This window comes from Heptranchias perlo, chromosome 18 (assembly GCF_035084215.1).
Source record: "Heptranchias perlo isolate sHepPer1 chromosome 18, sHepPer1.hap1, whole genome shotgun sequence".
NCBI lineage: Eukaryota > Metazoa > Chordata > Chondrichthyes > Hexanchiformes > Hexanchidae > Heptranchias > Heptranchias perlo.
Genome location: NC_090342.1, coordinates 36,091,875 through 36,106,857, shown reverse-complemented (window position 1 = coordinate 36,106,857; position 14,983 = coordinate 36,091,875). Strand labels below are relative to the sequence as shown.

The window sequence follows — 14,983 nt, the reverse complement described above, 5'->3', positions numbered from 1 at the left end:
TGTTGCAGTGCTGATATGAATGCTGACTCGTTAAATTCTCACTGAGGTACGGGGAAGCACGCAAAATCATCTAATGAAAATGCATTCTACAGGCCTGAATCCTGCTGTGTTTGTATTCTGGAGCTCTAGATGATGTAGCAGCCTCTTATACAGGGACTTCTATAGAAAGGAGGGAGGTGGTCTTCAAAAATCCTTTGCATGTCACTTGTTTGACAGGTATTTAGAACTCACGGCAAAAATGTCTGTTTCAATCCTTGTACATTCAGCTAGCCCTTTTTAGTTGGAGGAACAAGAACTGAACCTCTCATTTTCTTCTAGTTTTTTTTTATACTCTGAGTGTTTTATTGTGCAGCTAGTTTTAACATACAATATAAAAATATAATGTCTAGAAAAAAGACACGTGTTGGACACAGTTGTAGTTTATCTCAGAATTAGGGTAGTCCAATTGGCTTCAATTATCCAATGCATGCAACATCAGGGCTGATTACTTTGCAAGGCTGTCAGGCAGAATTATTAAAACTAAAATGTAAAACATACTTAATAGCAGGGTGAATTTCTTTTAAATTATTACATTTACTGAACTCAAAATATCTATTTGAGAGTTACTGGATTTTGTTTAAAGAAAGAATAACTTCCAGGAAGTGAAAGAAATAAAAAAAAGAATAGTTTCATGGTTCCCACTATGAAATGATGCATCATTTGCATTCCTTATTTATCTCACCTACAACACCAACACAGCGGAGCAATAAAGACCAACTTAACAATTTGCAATTGAATTACCGGCAGATTGGGAATAACAACAATTAATTCCAAAATTCAAATAACGACTACTTATGGTAACGTGGTAAACTTTCTGTTATGATAAACAGTTGTTATTCTTAATGGAGCTAGATGCAATAAATGTGGTCTCAATAAGGCCTTTTAGGTATGAAGAAATGTAGAATGCCCTTAGTGTTTTCAACCAGCAGTATTTTCTGTGATATTATAAATCTTCATGATTTAAGAGTACTAAAACTGTTGATCATTGTGGTGCTTTTCCAGCAGCATTATGGAATAGACCTGGTACTTGGGAGTCCTGAATATAAAACGGCAGCCCTAATGATTAATTGTATTGACCTGTTCTCTCCAATGTTTTCTAAAGGACAATTGTAAGGTGAACAAAATGTATAGATTTAGAGACAGATTGTGCAGATAGAACTGAATAACAAATAAATTTTTAGCGAACTTATTTATGGTTAAAGTTCCTTAAAGAAACTGAAATGTAGACAAGTGGCAAGAGCATCTAGATTCTCAGTTAAAATGATTGCTCGGGTTATCTTATTGCAACTTAAGGGCCTGCAAAACTGACAAAAAGCTTTTGTTTTTGCACTGACTGATATTTGTTGACTTGGTACTCTCACATATTCATTGCTTCCTTTAAGTTTTTTTTGAGTATGCACATATTCAATATATCCAAATTCCCATACTGGACACATATGCTGAAATCTTCCTTTTAATGTGACCAACAGCTTTTAAAAACCAGGCTGAATTTTTTTTACAAAAAGTAGATTTGCATTCTATATTGCCCAGGTTAAGTGAGTGGTCAAGAAGGTGGCAGATGGAGAGTATAATGTGGGCAAATGTGAAGTTATTCACTTTGGTAGGACGAATAAAAAAATAAAGAATATTTTTTAAATGGTGAGAAACTATTAAATGTTGGCGTTCAGAGGGATTTGGATGTCCTTGTGCACAAAACACAGGAATTTAACATGCAGGTACAGCAAGCAATAAGGAAGGCAAATGGTTTGTTGGCCTTTATTGCAAGGGGGTTGGAGTACAAGAGTAAGGAAGTCTTGCTGCAGTTGTACAGGGCTTTGGTGAGACCACACCTGGAGTACTGTGTACAGTTTTGGTCTCCTTACCTAAGGAAGGATATATATGCCTTAGAGACAGTGCGACGAAAGTTCACTAGATTCATTCCTGGGATGAGGGTTGTCCTATGAGGAGAGATTGAGTAGAATGGGCCTATATTCTTTGGAGTTTAGAACAATGAGAGGTGCTCTCATTGAAACAAATAAGATTCTGAGAGAACTTGACAGGGTAGATGCTGAGAGGCTGTTTCCCCTGGCTGGAGAGTCTAGAACTAGGGGGCATAGTCTCAGATTACGGGGTCGGCCACTTAGGAGTGAGATGAGGAGAAATTTCTTCGCTCAGAGGGTTGTGAATCTTTGGAATTCTCTAGTCGTAGAGTATATTTAAGGCTGAGAACGATAGATTTTTGGATTCTAAGAGAATCAAAGGATATGGGGATCGGGTGGGAAAGTGGAGTGGAGGTTGAAGATCAGCCATGATCTTATTGAATGGCGAAGCAAGCTTGAGGGGCTGTATGGCCTACTCTCCTGCTCCTACTTCTTATGTTCTTATCTGCAGCACCTGCGAAGGTTCAGAAAGAATAGCTGGATTGGCAGTGAATACAATAGTCTGGGACTATTAATACCACTGTGAAGAGGTGATGGTCTTGTGCACGAAAAATCAACCAATAGAGGGAGCTGTCTTACAAACGCTGCTGATTTGGTTTGTTGGCCCCTTGTTCCGAAACAGAAAGGATCCACAAGTGTAACTGTCTCCATAAGTTTTGAATTGGTTCAGTCAGCCCTATTTATGTTACAATTGCTTCAGGAACTCCAGCTTAACCTGGGCTCCAAGGATGAACTGAAATAAGGTCTGTTTTGGTGGAAACTTCAGCTGCTCCATCTACTTGAACATTAACTTCAGATTATTGAACAAATATTTGGCATCCACCCACAGTACGTGAAACAGCTCTGAATTCCACAGTCAATTGCTATTCAATATGGAAAATGTTATATTGTTCAGGAAAAAAGCTGGTCCTCATTCCAGGAAGGTGATATCTTCCTATAATTGTAAAATACTGTTTGGTACTTAACTGTACTGTTATTCTACAAAGATAGACCATACTATACAAACACACTTTTCTAAGTATTTCGATATAGCAGTATCAATTAAAGTTGCTAGCATTTCCTTGCTGCTCTTAATACATGATAGTTTATCACATCACCTTTTACCTGCCCTACTTAATTATAAATATGTTAAAATGAGAAAGCCTTTCTTACCAAATTGACAGAAAATAACGGATACTTGATGATTACAAAGCTGTAATCGTGGGGTTCAATAGCAACGGACACTTATTTGGCACCTTTAATATAGCAAAACATTGCAAACAGTGGTGTAATGGCAGTTGTTGAAGTAGGTACTCTATACACCATGTAAAACATTTACTTTCTAGGGATGACTCGAGGCCAACCCTATAAAATTTTAATGTTTGACACTTGGTGCATTTTTCAGAATTTTGGAGCAGACTTTTTAGATGTTTGTAAGTGTTTTCTGACATGTATATAAGAGGATATAAGAGGATAAATCCCATTAAACTGGACTGAAAACTATAATGGTGAATTAACGCAGATGATACATTGATACATTGTGGTAGGAAGAATGAGGAGAGGCAATATAAACTAAATGGTATCATTTTAAAGGGAATGCAGGAACAGAGAGACCTGAGGGTGTATGTACACAAATCTTTGAAGGTGGCAGGACAAGTTGAGAAGGCTGTTAAAAAAGCAGATGGGATTTTGGCTTTATTAATAGTTAGGCCTCAGCTGGAGTATTGTGTTCAATTCTGGGCACCACACTTTAGGAATGATGTCAAGGCCTTAGAGAGGGTGCAGAAGAGATTTATTAGAATGGTATCAGGGATGAGGGACTTCAGTTATGTAGAGAGACTGGAGAAGCTGGAGTTGTTCTCCTTAGAGCAGAGAAGGTTAAGAGGATATTTCATAGAGGTATTCAAAATCATGAACTGTTTTGTTAGCGTAAATAAGGAGAAACTGTTTCCTGTGGCAGAAAGGTTAGTAACCAGAGGACACAGATTTAAGGTGATTGGCAAAAGAACCAGAGGTGACAGGAGGAAAAACATTTTTACGCAGCAAGTTGTTATGATCTGGAATGCACTGCCTGAAAGGGTGGTTGAAGCAGATTCAATAATAACTTTCAAAAGGGAACTGAATAAATACTTGAATGGAAAAAAATTTACACGGCCATTGGGAAAGAGCAGGGGAGTTGGATTAATTGGATTGCGCTACCAAAGAGGTAGATGATTCTATATATCTTGTGGTAATCTATTTACAAAATAATATACTTGTTTCTTGACTCTTCTTTCTTGCTATACCTTTTCGAACCTAGAAATTACAGTTAGTGATATTAGTGCAATATTCCTCTGTCTGCTATTTTACTGCAAGCATTTACCCATTTATTTTAAACATTAATTCCTTCATTAAAAGAGCAGACTATCGTACAAATGCATTAACTGCTCATTTGTTAATATTGCTTTGATCTTAAAATGAATCACATATAATATAGTATAAAAATAGCTCTTCATCACACTAACTGACACAGAACCTACAATCTTCATCAGAAGATTGCTGCCCATACTGTCTTTACCTTGTGTGCTTTGTTGTCTGTGCTTTTGGAGTCAGGATACAATGTCGTTTTTTAGTTCCCAAAGGGGAGAGGTGGTCCATTCAAATTCAGAACTAGATACTCTCCATATTTGAGATGAGGAATACTATTCTATTGTCATTTTCCTTTACCCTTCATCGTACACTTACTCTGCTACTGCAAAACTGGGTTTGATCAAAATTACAGTGTATTGTTAAGTTCACTGAGCAATGCTGCATAGTTTCTTCCAAAGATAAAACCCTTAAATTTAGAGATTTATCCTCCGTGAGTTTTTTTTTTATTCGTTCATGGGAATGTGGGCGTCGCTGGTGAGGCCAGCATTTATTGCCCATCCCTAATTGCCCTTGAGAAGGTGGTGGTGAGCCGCCTTCTTGAACCGCTGCAGTCCGTGTGGTGACGGTTCTCCCACAGTGCTGTTGGGAAGGGAGTTCCAGGATTTTGACCCAGCGACGATGAAGGAACGGCGATATATTTCCAAGTTGGGATGGTGACTTGGAGGGGAACGTGCAGGTGGTGTTCTTCCCATGTGCCTGCTGGTCTTGTCCTTCTAGGTGGTAGAGGTCGCGGGTTTGGGAGGTGCTGTCAAAGAAGCCTTGGCGAATTGCTGCATTGCATCCTGTGGATGGTACACACTGCAGCCACAGTGCGCCGGTGGTAAAGGGAGTGAATGTTTAGGGTGGTGGATGGGGTGCCAATCAAGCGGGCTGCTTTGTCCTGGATGGTGTCGAGCTTCTTGAGTGTTGTTGGAGCTGCACTCATCCAGGCAAGTGGAGAATATTCCATCACACTCCTGACTTGTGCCTTGTAGATGGTGAAAAGGCTTTGGGGAGTCAGGAGGTGAGTCACTTGCCACTGAATACCCAGCCTCTGACCTGCTCTTGTAGCCACAGTATTTATGTGGCTGGTCCAGTTAAGTTTCTGGTCAATGGTGACCCCCAGGATGTTGATGGTGGGGGATTTGGCGATGGTAATGCCGTTGAATGTCAAGGGGAGGTGGTTAGACTCTCTCTTGTTGGAGATGGTCATTGCCTGGCACTTGTCTGGTGCGAATGTTACTTGCCACTTATCAGCCCAAGCCTGGATGTTGTCCAGGTCTTGCTGCATGCGGGCACGGACTGCTTCATTATCTGAGGGGTTGCGAATGGAACTGAACACTGTGCAATCATCAGCGAACATCCCCATTTCTGACCTTATGATGGAGGGAAGGTCATTGATGAAGCAGCTGAAGATGGTTGGGCCTCGGACACTGCCCTGAGGAACTCCTGCAGCAATGTCCTGGGGCTGAGAAGATTGACCTCCAACAACCACTACCATCTTCCTTTGTGCTAGGTATGACTCCAGCCACTGGAGAGTTTTCCCCCTGATTCCCATTGACTTCAGTTTTACTAGGGCTCCTTGGTGCCACACTCAGTCAAATGCTGCCTTGATGTCAAGGGCAGTCACTCTCACCTCACCTCTGGAATTCAGCTCTTTTGTCCATGTTTGGACCAAGGCTGTAATGAGGTCTGGAGCCGAGTGGTCCTGGCGGAACCCAAACTGAGCATCGGCGAGCAGGTTATTGGTGAGTAAGTGCCGCTTGATAGCACTGCCGACGACACCTTCCATCACTTTGCTGATGTTTGAGAGTAGACTGATGGGGCGGTAATTGGCCGGATTGGATTTGTCCTGCTTTTTGTGGACAGGACATACCTGGGCAATTTTCCACATCGTCGGGTAGATGCCAGTGTTGTAGCTGTACTGGAACAGCTTGGCTAGAGGCGCAGCGAGTTCTGGAACACAAGTCTTCAGGACTACAGCCGGAATGTTGTCGGGGCCCATTGCCTTTGCTGTATCCAGTGCGCTCAGCCGTTTCTTGATATCACATGGAGTGAATCAAATTGGCTGAAGACTGGCTTCTGTGATGGTGGGGATATCGGGAGGAGGCCGAGATGGATCATCCACTCGGCACTTCTGGCTAAAGATGGTTGCAAACGCTTCAGCTTGTCTTTTGCACTCACGTGCTGGACTCCGCTATCATTGAGGATGGGGATGTTTACAGAGCCTCCTCCTCCTGTTAGTTGTTTAATTGTCCACCACCATTCACAACTGGATGTGGCAGGACTGCAGAGCTTTGATCTGATCCGTTGGTTGTGGAATCGCTTAGCTCAGTCTATAGCATCTTGCTACCGCTGTTTAGCATGCAAGTAGTCCTGAGTTGTAGCTTCACCAGGTTGGCACCTCATTTTTAGGTAAGCCTGGTGCTGCTCCTGGCATGCACTTCTACACTCCTCATTGAACCAGGGTTGATCCCCTGGTTTGTTGGTAATGGTAAAGTGAGGAATATGCCAGGCCATGAGGTTACAGATTGTGCTGGAATACAATTCTGCTGCTGCTGATGGCCCACAGCACCTCATGGATGCTCAGTTTTGAGCTGCTAGATCAGTTCTGAATCCATCCCACTTAGCACGGTGGTAGTGCTACACAACACGTTGGACTTCGTTGGACAAGACGGGACTTCGTTTCCACTAGGACTGTGCGGTGGTCACTCCTATCAATACTGTCATGGACAGATGCATTTGCAACAGGTAGATTGGTGAGGACGAGGTCAAGTAAATCTTTCCCTTGTGTTGGTTTGCTCACCATCTGCCGCAGGCCCAGTCTGGCAGCTATGTCCTTCAGGACTCGGCCAGCTCGGTCAGTAGTGGTGCTACCGAGCCACTCTTGGTGATGGACATTGAAGTCCCCCACCCAGAGTACATTCTGTGCCCTTGCTACCCTCAGTGCTTCCTCCAAATGATGTTCAACATGGAGGAGGACTGATTCATCTGCTGATGGAGGGCAGTAGGTGGTGATCAGCAGGAGATTTCCTTACCCATGTTTGACCTGATGCCATGAGATTTCATGGGGTCCAGAGTCAATGTTGAGGACTCCCAGTGCCAATCCCTCCTGACTGTATATCACTGTACCACCACCTGGTGGTGGGACAGGACATACCCAGGGATGGTGATAGACGAGTCTGGGACGTTGGCTGAAAGGTATGATTCTGTGTGTATGGCTATGTCAGGCTGTTGCTTGACGAGTGTGTGGGACAATTTTGGCACAAGTCCCCAGATTTTAGTGGAGGACTTCGCAGGGTCGACTGGGCTTGGGTTGCCTTTGTCGTGTCCGGTGCCTAGTGGTCCGATGCCGGGTGGTCCGTCCGGTTATATTCTTATTATGACTTTTTTTAGCGAGATTTTACAACTGAGTGGCTTGTTAGGCCATATGCTGATATGATTAAAGATGAGATTTACCTAAACCATTAATCAGATGTGAGGTTTGAGGAATAAGTAGGGATATAAATCAATATATGGACCACAAACCATTCATAGTTAGCTCTTCAATAATGGAATGGATTTCTTGTCAGCCCACATTGAAAATTATGTTTAGAAAGGCAAAAAAAATGATGCCATGAAAATATGGAATATATATTAATGAGGATTAAGCATAAGGCGGGTGAATTTTTACAGGGGCTCTTCTGCTCAACTGATGTAACTTCTGTGGAAGATCCAAGCAAACCCTGGAAAAACGTAATGAATGCTGTTTTTCTGGGGTTTCCGCAGCTCTTTAGCGAAGTTATGGTGGCTGAGTGGGAGAATCTCCACAGAAATTCACTCCACTATCTAATGGCATTGGGAAATGTATATGAATGTGGATTATATAAAGAGTATAATGATAATTGGGATCAAGTATGAAGGAGGATTAAACATAGTCTGCAGAAGATCTGTTGATGAGAACTAGCCATAACATGCTAGAGATAATTCTATGCGTCCGTGCTGTCCACGATTTTCCAAACATGATGAATTTTCATTTATGGCTGAGCCTCCAAAAATAAAACAAAGGCATTCCTAGTATCGCCTTGATTATGATGCCTAAAAGTGGGCATACTCTTGCCTCCAAAACTAAAAAATGGTTATTCTCAGTATATCCACAGCAGACCTGAGCCTAAGGTGGTTCACGAGAGGTGGGGTAATTTGGATACTGACCAGAGATTTGGAGATGCATTAGGGGAGGTGACCAGAGGTGAGATCAAAGAGGTTGGTTTTGGGGTGGCTTTTGAAGGTGATGAGAGATGTAATAAAGTGAGGGGTTTTGGGAGAGAACTCCAGATAGCAGGACTGAGATGGTTTTTATGTATGATAATGGATACCTATATGTATTGCAGGCTGTAATCTAATAAGGGGTTCATATGGTGTATATGGAGAATACAGAATACTGGGATAAACCTACAAGCCTTTAATGTAACCAGGAGGATCGATAATATGAACTGCAAGAACAAAGCTTGGGTGTTACAAGCATTATCTGATTCCTGAGATTATATTGTTACCTTCAGTTAATTCCTTGATACTGTATTCTACTTTCTATATACTGTTCTAATTTTACACGTGTTTGTGGTTCCATGGATCATTTGATTTTGGCTCTGTTGTTCTGCCAGCAGCGACCATCAGTACATTCCCCATTGATGCTATGTGGCAACATCCATGCTGCTACATTAAAGACTGTGACATTACTGCTGTCATTTTATTGAGAAAGTTTGCAATTGATTGGCCGAAAAGTCTATGCCCAGGAGATATAAATACCCCCTCAGTCTCAGCTCCTGCCTCATAAACATTTGCTTTAGTGGGCACCTCAGTGATGTATTTGTCTTTACTCCCATGTATAAATTGGGCTTTTAGAAGCAATTGAGTGCTACAACAAAGTATTTGATATGTTTGCTGACAATGAAAGAAGGAACTGCTGGTGCTGTTTTTGAATGACTGAATACTTTTAATGCCTGCACTATTATTCCAGTGGAAACACAAGTATGGTATTGATAAGAATCTGGGCACCTGGAAAGATGTGCAGACCAACTGAACAAAGACCAATGCTGGGGAGGTGTGAACTAAAATTTGGACAACATGACACCCATCCATAGAATCAATCCCCTGACTACAAGGACTTTTATTAACAATACAGGCTCAACATATTGCAGAAACCAGGCTCATTACTGGAAAAGAAAACAACAGTCTTCTTCTCTGTAGAATTTTTAAAAATTAGTTTTTGTTTCCTATTTCAGATCTACTAGACCGCAGGTCAGATGCAGAGTAAAGCTGCCTCTATATTTCTCCCAGCAACGTACCTTAACCCCAACTCAAGAGCATCCCAATACAGACCAGTTTGACACTTTAATTTTCTGCACCATTATAGTAAATTCCAACCATTACACTTTCTACACTTAGAATCATAGAAGTTTACAACATGGAAACAGGCCCTTCGGCCTAACATGTCCATGTCGCCCAGTCTATACCACTAAGCTAGTCCCAATTGCCTGCACTTGGCCCTATCCCTCTATACCCATCTTACCCATGTAACTGTCCAAATGCTTTTTAAAAGACAAAATTGTACCCGCCTCTACTTGTGATGAATGTTAAGCTGCAGATTACTTCTGCCTTCAAAACTCCCCGCGCAGGTGGTAGAAGCCCTCTCCCTTCCCCAGAGATTTACCCACCTAAATTCTGGTAATTTAATATATAAAGTACCTAAACATTTTAATAATTGCTTGATTTAGGAATTAGATCCTGTTGTGTCTGTATTACACCGACATGGTTGAGAACTGATTGATCTGTTTATTGATATATGCCACAAAATGTTGGAGAAATCATTGCTTTGTACAAAGGAGTTTGGATGAAATGTTATTTTTCTCCAGGGCAGTGACAATTGTAAGCATACCCTCACTTAGAATGTTCTAGATTTTGTTTAAACAAACCATTAAAATTTGGACTTCCTTCTTGTTGCTTGTTTTCTGATTTAAAAAAAAATTACTAGTTGATATCGTGTAGTGCTGCACGTGGGGAGCAGACTTGTTTACTTTCCATGTTAAATGAAAAGGAGTCTATTGGACAGCTCCTATGATAAGGTACAACAAAAGTAAATAAAAAATTTGGGGGAATTTAACGACAGCATAATAGTCCAGCTTGTTCCCCTTCGGAGCACTCTTTCCTGAGTACTTGGGCTGTCTCCTCAATCCGAATGTCTTTAGTCTCCTGAAGGTAGGTGTAGTCCTGATTTTCTTCTGTTTATGACTATGCAATCTCTTCAAGACAGCATTCTTAGCCTTCTAAGCCTTGATCTTGGCAGGGACAGCTCCACTGTGACAACAGATAAGCATTTCCGACCTATAGCTGCAGCCTTATGAATCATTGAATCATAGAATGTTATGGTGCAGAAGGAGGCCATTCAGCCCATCGTGTCCATGCCGGCCGAAAGAGAGCTATCCAGCTTAATCCCACTTTCCAGCACTTGGTCCACAGCCATGTAGGTCACGGAACTTCAAGTACACATCCAAGTACTTTTTAAATGAGTTGAGGGTTTCTGCCTCTACCACCCTTTCAGGCGGTGAGTTCCAGACCCCCACCACTCTCTGGGTAAAAAAATTTCTCCTCAGCTCCCATCTAATCTTTGTACCAATTACTTTAAATCTATGCCCCCTGGTCACTGACCCTTCTGCTAAGGGAAATAGGTCATCCCTATCCACTCTATCTAGTCCAGTCACAATTTTATATACCTCAATTAAATCTCCCCTCAGCCTCCTTTGTTCCAAAGAAAACAACCCCAGCTTATCCAATTTTTTCTCGTAGCTAAAATTCGTGGGCCCTGGCAACATCCTCATAAATCTCCTCTGTACCCTCTCTAGTCCAATCACATCTTTCCTGTGATGTGGTGACCAGAACGGTACGCAGTACTCAAGATGTGGCCTAACCAATGTTTTATACAGTTCTAGCGTAACCTCCCTGCTCTTATATACTATGCCTCGTCTAGAAAAAGAAAGTATTCTGTATGCCTTTTTAACCAACTTATCTACCTGTCCTGCTACCTTCAGGGATCTGTGGACATGCACTCCAAGGTCCCTTTGTTCCTCTACACCTCTCAGTATCCTCCCGTTTATTGTGTACTCCCTTGCCTTGTTTGCCCACCCCAAATGCATTACCTCACACTTCTCCGGACTGAATTCCATTTACCACTTTTCTGCCCACCAGACCAGTCCATTGATATCTTCCTGCAGTCTACAGCTTTCCTCCTCACTATCAGCTAAACGGCTAATTTTTGTATCATCTGCAAACATCTTGATCAAGACCCCCACATTCAAGTCCAAATCATTAAAATGTACCACAAAAAGCAAGGGACCTCGTACTGAGCCTTGCGGGACCCCACTGGAAACAGCCTTCAGGTCGCAAAAACACCCATCAACCATTACCTTTTACTTCCTGCCACTGAGCCAATTTGGATCCAACTAGCCACTTTCCCTTGGATCCCATGAGCTTTTACTTTTTTGATCAGTTTGCCATGTGGGACGTTGTCAAAAACGTTGCTAAAATCCATGTACACCATATCAAACGCATTACCCTCATCAACCCTCCTTGTTACCTCCTCAAAAAATTAAATCAAGTTAGTCAGACATGACCTTCCCATAACAAATCCATGCTCACTATCCTTGATTAACCTGTGTCTTTCTAAATAACGATTAATACTGTCCCTCAGAATTGATTCCAATAATTTACCCACCATCGAGGTTAGACTGACTGGCCTATAATTACTTGGTCAATCTCTTTCTCCCTTTTTAAACAATGGTACAACGTTAGCAGTCCTCCAATCCTTCAGCACCATGCCTGTAGCCAGGGAGGATTGGAAAATACTGATCAGAGCCTCCGCCAATTCCTCCCTTGCTTCTCTTAACAGCCTGGGATACATTTCATCCGGGTCTGGCTATTTATCTATGTTCAAAGGTGCTAAACCCTTTAATACTGCCTCTCTCACTATATTTATCCCATCCAATATGTCACACTCCTCCTCAACTACAATGTCTGCATTGTCTCCCTCTTTTGTGAAGACAGACGCAAAGTATTCATTTAGAACTGTACCCCCATCTTCCGCCTCCAAACATAGGTTACCTCTTTGGTTTCCAACAGGCCCTACTTTTTCCTTAGTTATTCTCTTGCTCATTTGTATTTATAAAACATCTTTGGGTTTTCCTTGATTTCACTTGCCAGTATTTTTTCATGCCCTCTCTTAGCTTTCCTAATTTCCTTTTTAATTTCACCCCTGCACTTCCTATACTCCTCTAGGCTTTCTGCAGTATTGTGCTCTTGGTATCTGATGTAGGCTTCCCTTTTTTGCCTTATCCTACCCTGTATGCTCCTCATCACCCAGGGGGCTCTTGATTTGGCAGTCCCACCCTTTTTCTTTGTGGGGACATGTTTGTTCTCTCTCTTGAATGCCTCCCACTGCTCTGACACTAATTTACCTTCAAGTAGCTGTTTCCAGTCCAGTTTTGCTAAATCACTTCTCAGCTTAGTAAAATTGGCTTTTCCCCAATTGAGAACTTTTACTTCTGTTCTATCGCTGTCCTTTTTCATAACTATGCTAAATCTAAGTGAATTATTGTAAGGAATCTTACAACACCAGGTTATAGTCCAACAGTTTTATTTGAAAATCACAAGCTTTCGGAGCTTACCTCCTTCGTCAGATGAGTGAGTGAAGGGTTTTAAATCGCATATCATATATTAGGCTGGGAGACAATCACAGCAATCAAAGGTGTCGTTGGTGTTCAGACAGGTTAGCCACGGAAAACATTACATCCCAGTATACCGAATACACAGTGGGTCAGATTACACAGACAGAGAGAGAATGAGACCCGAAAGGCAAAGAGAGAGAGAGAGAGAATGTCCAGTTGTTTTAAAAACACATAACTTTTTTTTCCCGCTGGTGGGGTTACGTGTAGCGTGACATGAACCCAAGATCCCGGTTGAGGCCGTCCTCATGGGTGCGGATCTCAACCGGGATCTTGGGTTCATGTCACGCTACACATAACTCCACCAGCGGGAAAAAAAAGTTATCTGTTTTTAATACAACTGGACATTCTCTCTCTCTCTCTCTCTCTCTCTCTGCCTTTCGGGTCTCATTCTCTCTCTCTCTGTGTAATCTGACCCACTGTGTATTCAGTATACTGGAATGTAATGTTTTCCGTGGCTAACCTGTCTGAACACCAACGACACCTTTGATTGCTGTGATTGTCTCCCAGCCTAATATATGATATGCGATTTTAAAACCCTTCACTCACTCACCCGACGAAGGAGGTAAGCTCTGAAAGCTTGTGATTTTCAAATAAAACTGTTGGACTATAACCTGGTGTTGTAAGATTCCTTACATTTGTCCACCCCAGTCCATCACCGGCATCTCCACATCATGGCTTCTAAGTGAATTATGATCACTAGCAACAAAATGCTCTCCCACTGATACTCCTTCCACCTGCCCAGCTTCATTTCCTAAAACTAAGTCCAGAACTGCTCCCCCTCTTGTTGGGCTTGCTATGTACTGGCAGAAGAGTTCTCCTGAATGCAATTTAAGAATTCTGCACCCTCTATAGCTTTTACACTGCTTGTATCCCAGTTAATATTAAGGTAGTTGAAATCCCCTACTATTACTGCCCTATTGTTTTTCCACTTCTCAGAAATTTGCCTACATATTTGCTCTTCTATCTCCCTCTGACTGTTTGGCGTCTATAGTACACTCCCAGCAGGATGAAGATAAGACATTTTTTTGTTAAAGATCACAACAGGTTTGGATGAAGAAAGTGCTTCAGCCCATTTGATCTCACCTATCCAAAATACCAACCTGTTCAAGTCGTTTATTACTTGCTGGCTGCCAAACCAGTGGCAAGGTGCGTGGCCTATCTTTGGTGGTCAAACCCATGTTTCCTTTCTAAGAGGCAAGAAAAAGCTGTATTTTAGCCATATCAGTATTGTAGAAAGCATGCATTTAGAGATGCAGCCTGAAGCAGGAGCAGAGGGGGTGAGGAGTCCGATCCATTGAAAACAAGGGGTAGATAATGTTTCCATTTTCCCTGTAGGAGTCGAACCTGGGTAAAAGGGAGTATGAACTTATTTGCCCCTATCAATTGGGAGGTTAACGTTCATTTTTAAAGATGTGAATTGAAGGGACTTGGATGCCTAAATCATAATAGAACTCAAACTCACATCTCTGTTGGTGTTCTCTGATGCCCAATAAATCCTTCTCTACATTTTCATTGTTTCCTCTGTGGCCAAAGCTCTATTAAGGGAAGTATGGAACAAAGGGAAATGTTATGATATTTGGCTAAGTAATCTTTTTTAAAAAACCCAGCTGACACTGGAGTTTCACATTAGTTCACTGGCACCACCACCGTTCTGATCTCCCACATTGAAAATTGGTAGAATGGTGATGTCTGGTTCGCTCCAGACATGAACATAACAGAGATGAAGAAGAAAAGTCTCTCCAGCAACAACAACGGCTTGCATTCATATAGTGTCTTTAACATCCTAAGGCACTGCACAGAAGCGTTATCAGACAAAATTTGACAATGAGCCACATAAAGATATATCAAGATAGGTGACCAAAAGCTTGGTCAAAGAGGAGCATCTTAAAGGAGGGGAGAGAG

General features: G+C 41.9%; 1 protein-coding gene across 1 annotated transcript in view; it reads right to left on the bottom strand.

Annotated features, from left to right (window-relative positions):
• cacna2d4a (calcium channel, voltage-dependent, alpha 2/delta subunit 4a) overlaps positions 1-14,983 on the bottom strand; it is a 435,940-nt gene that overhangs the window by 199,580 nt on the left and 221,377 nt on the right. The gene's annotated exons all lie outside the window — the stretch shown is intronic.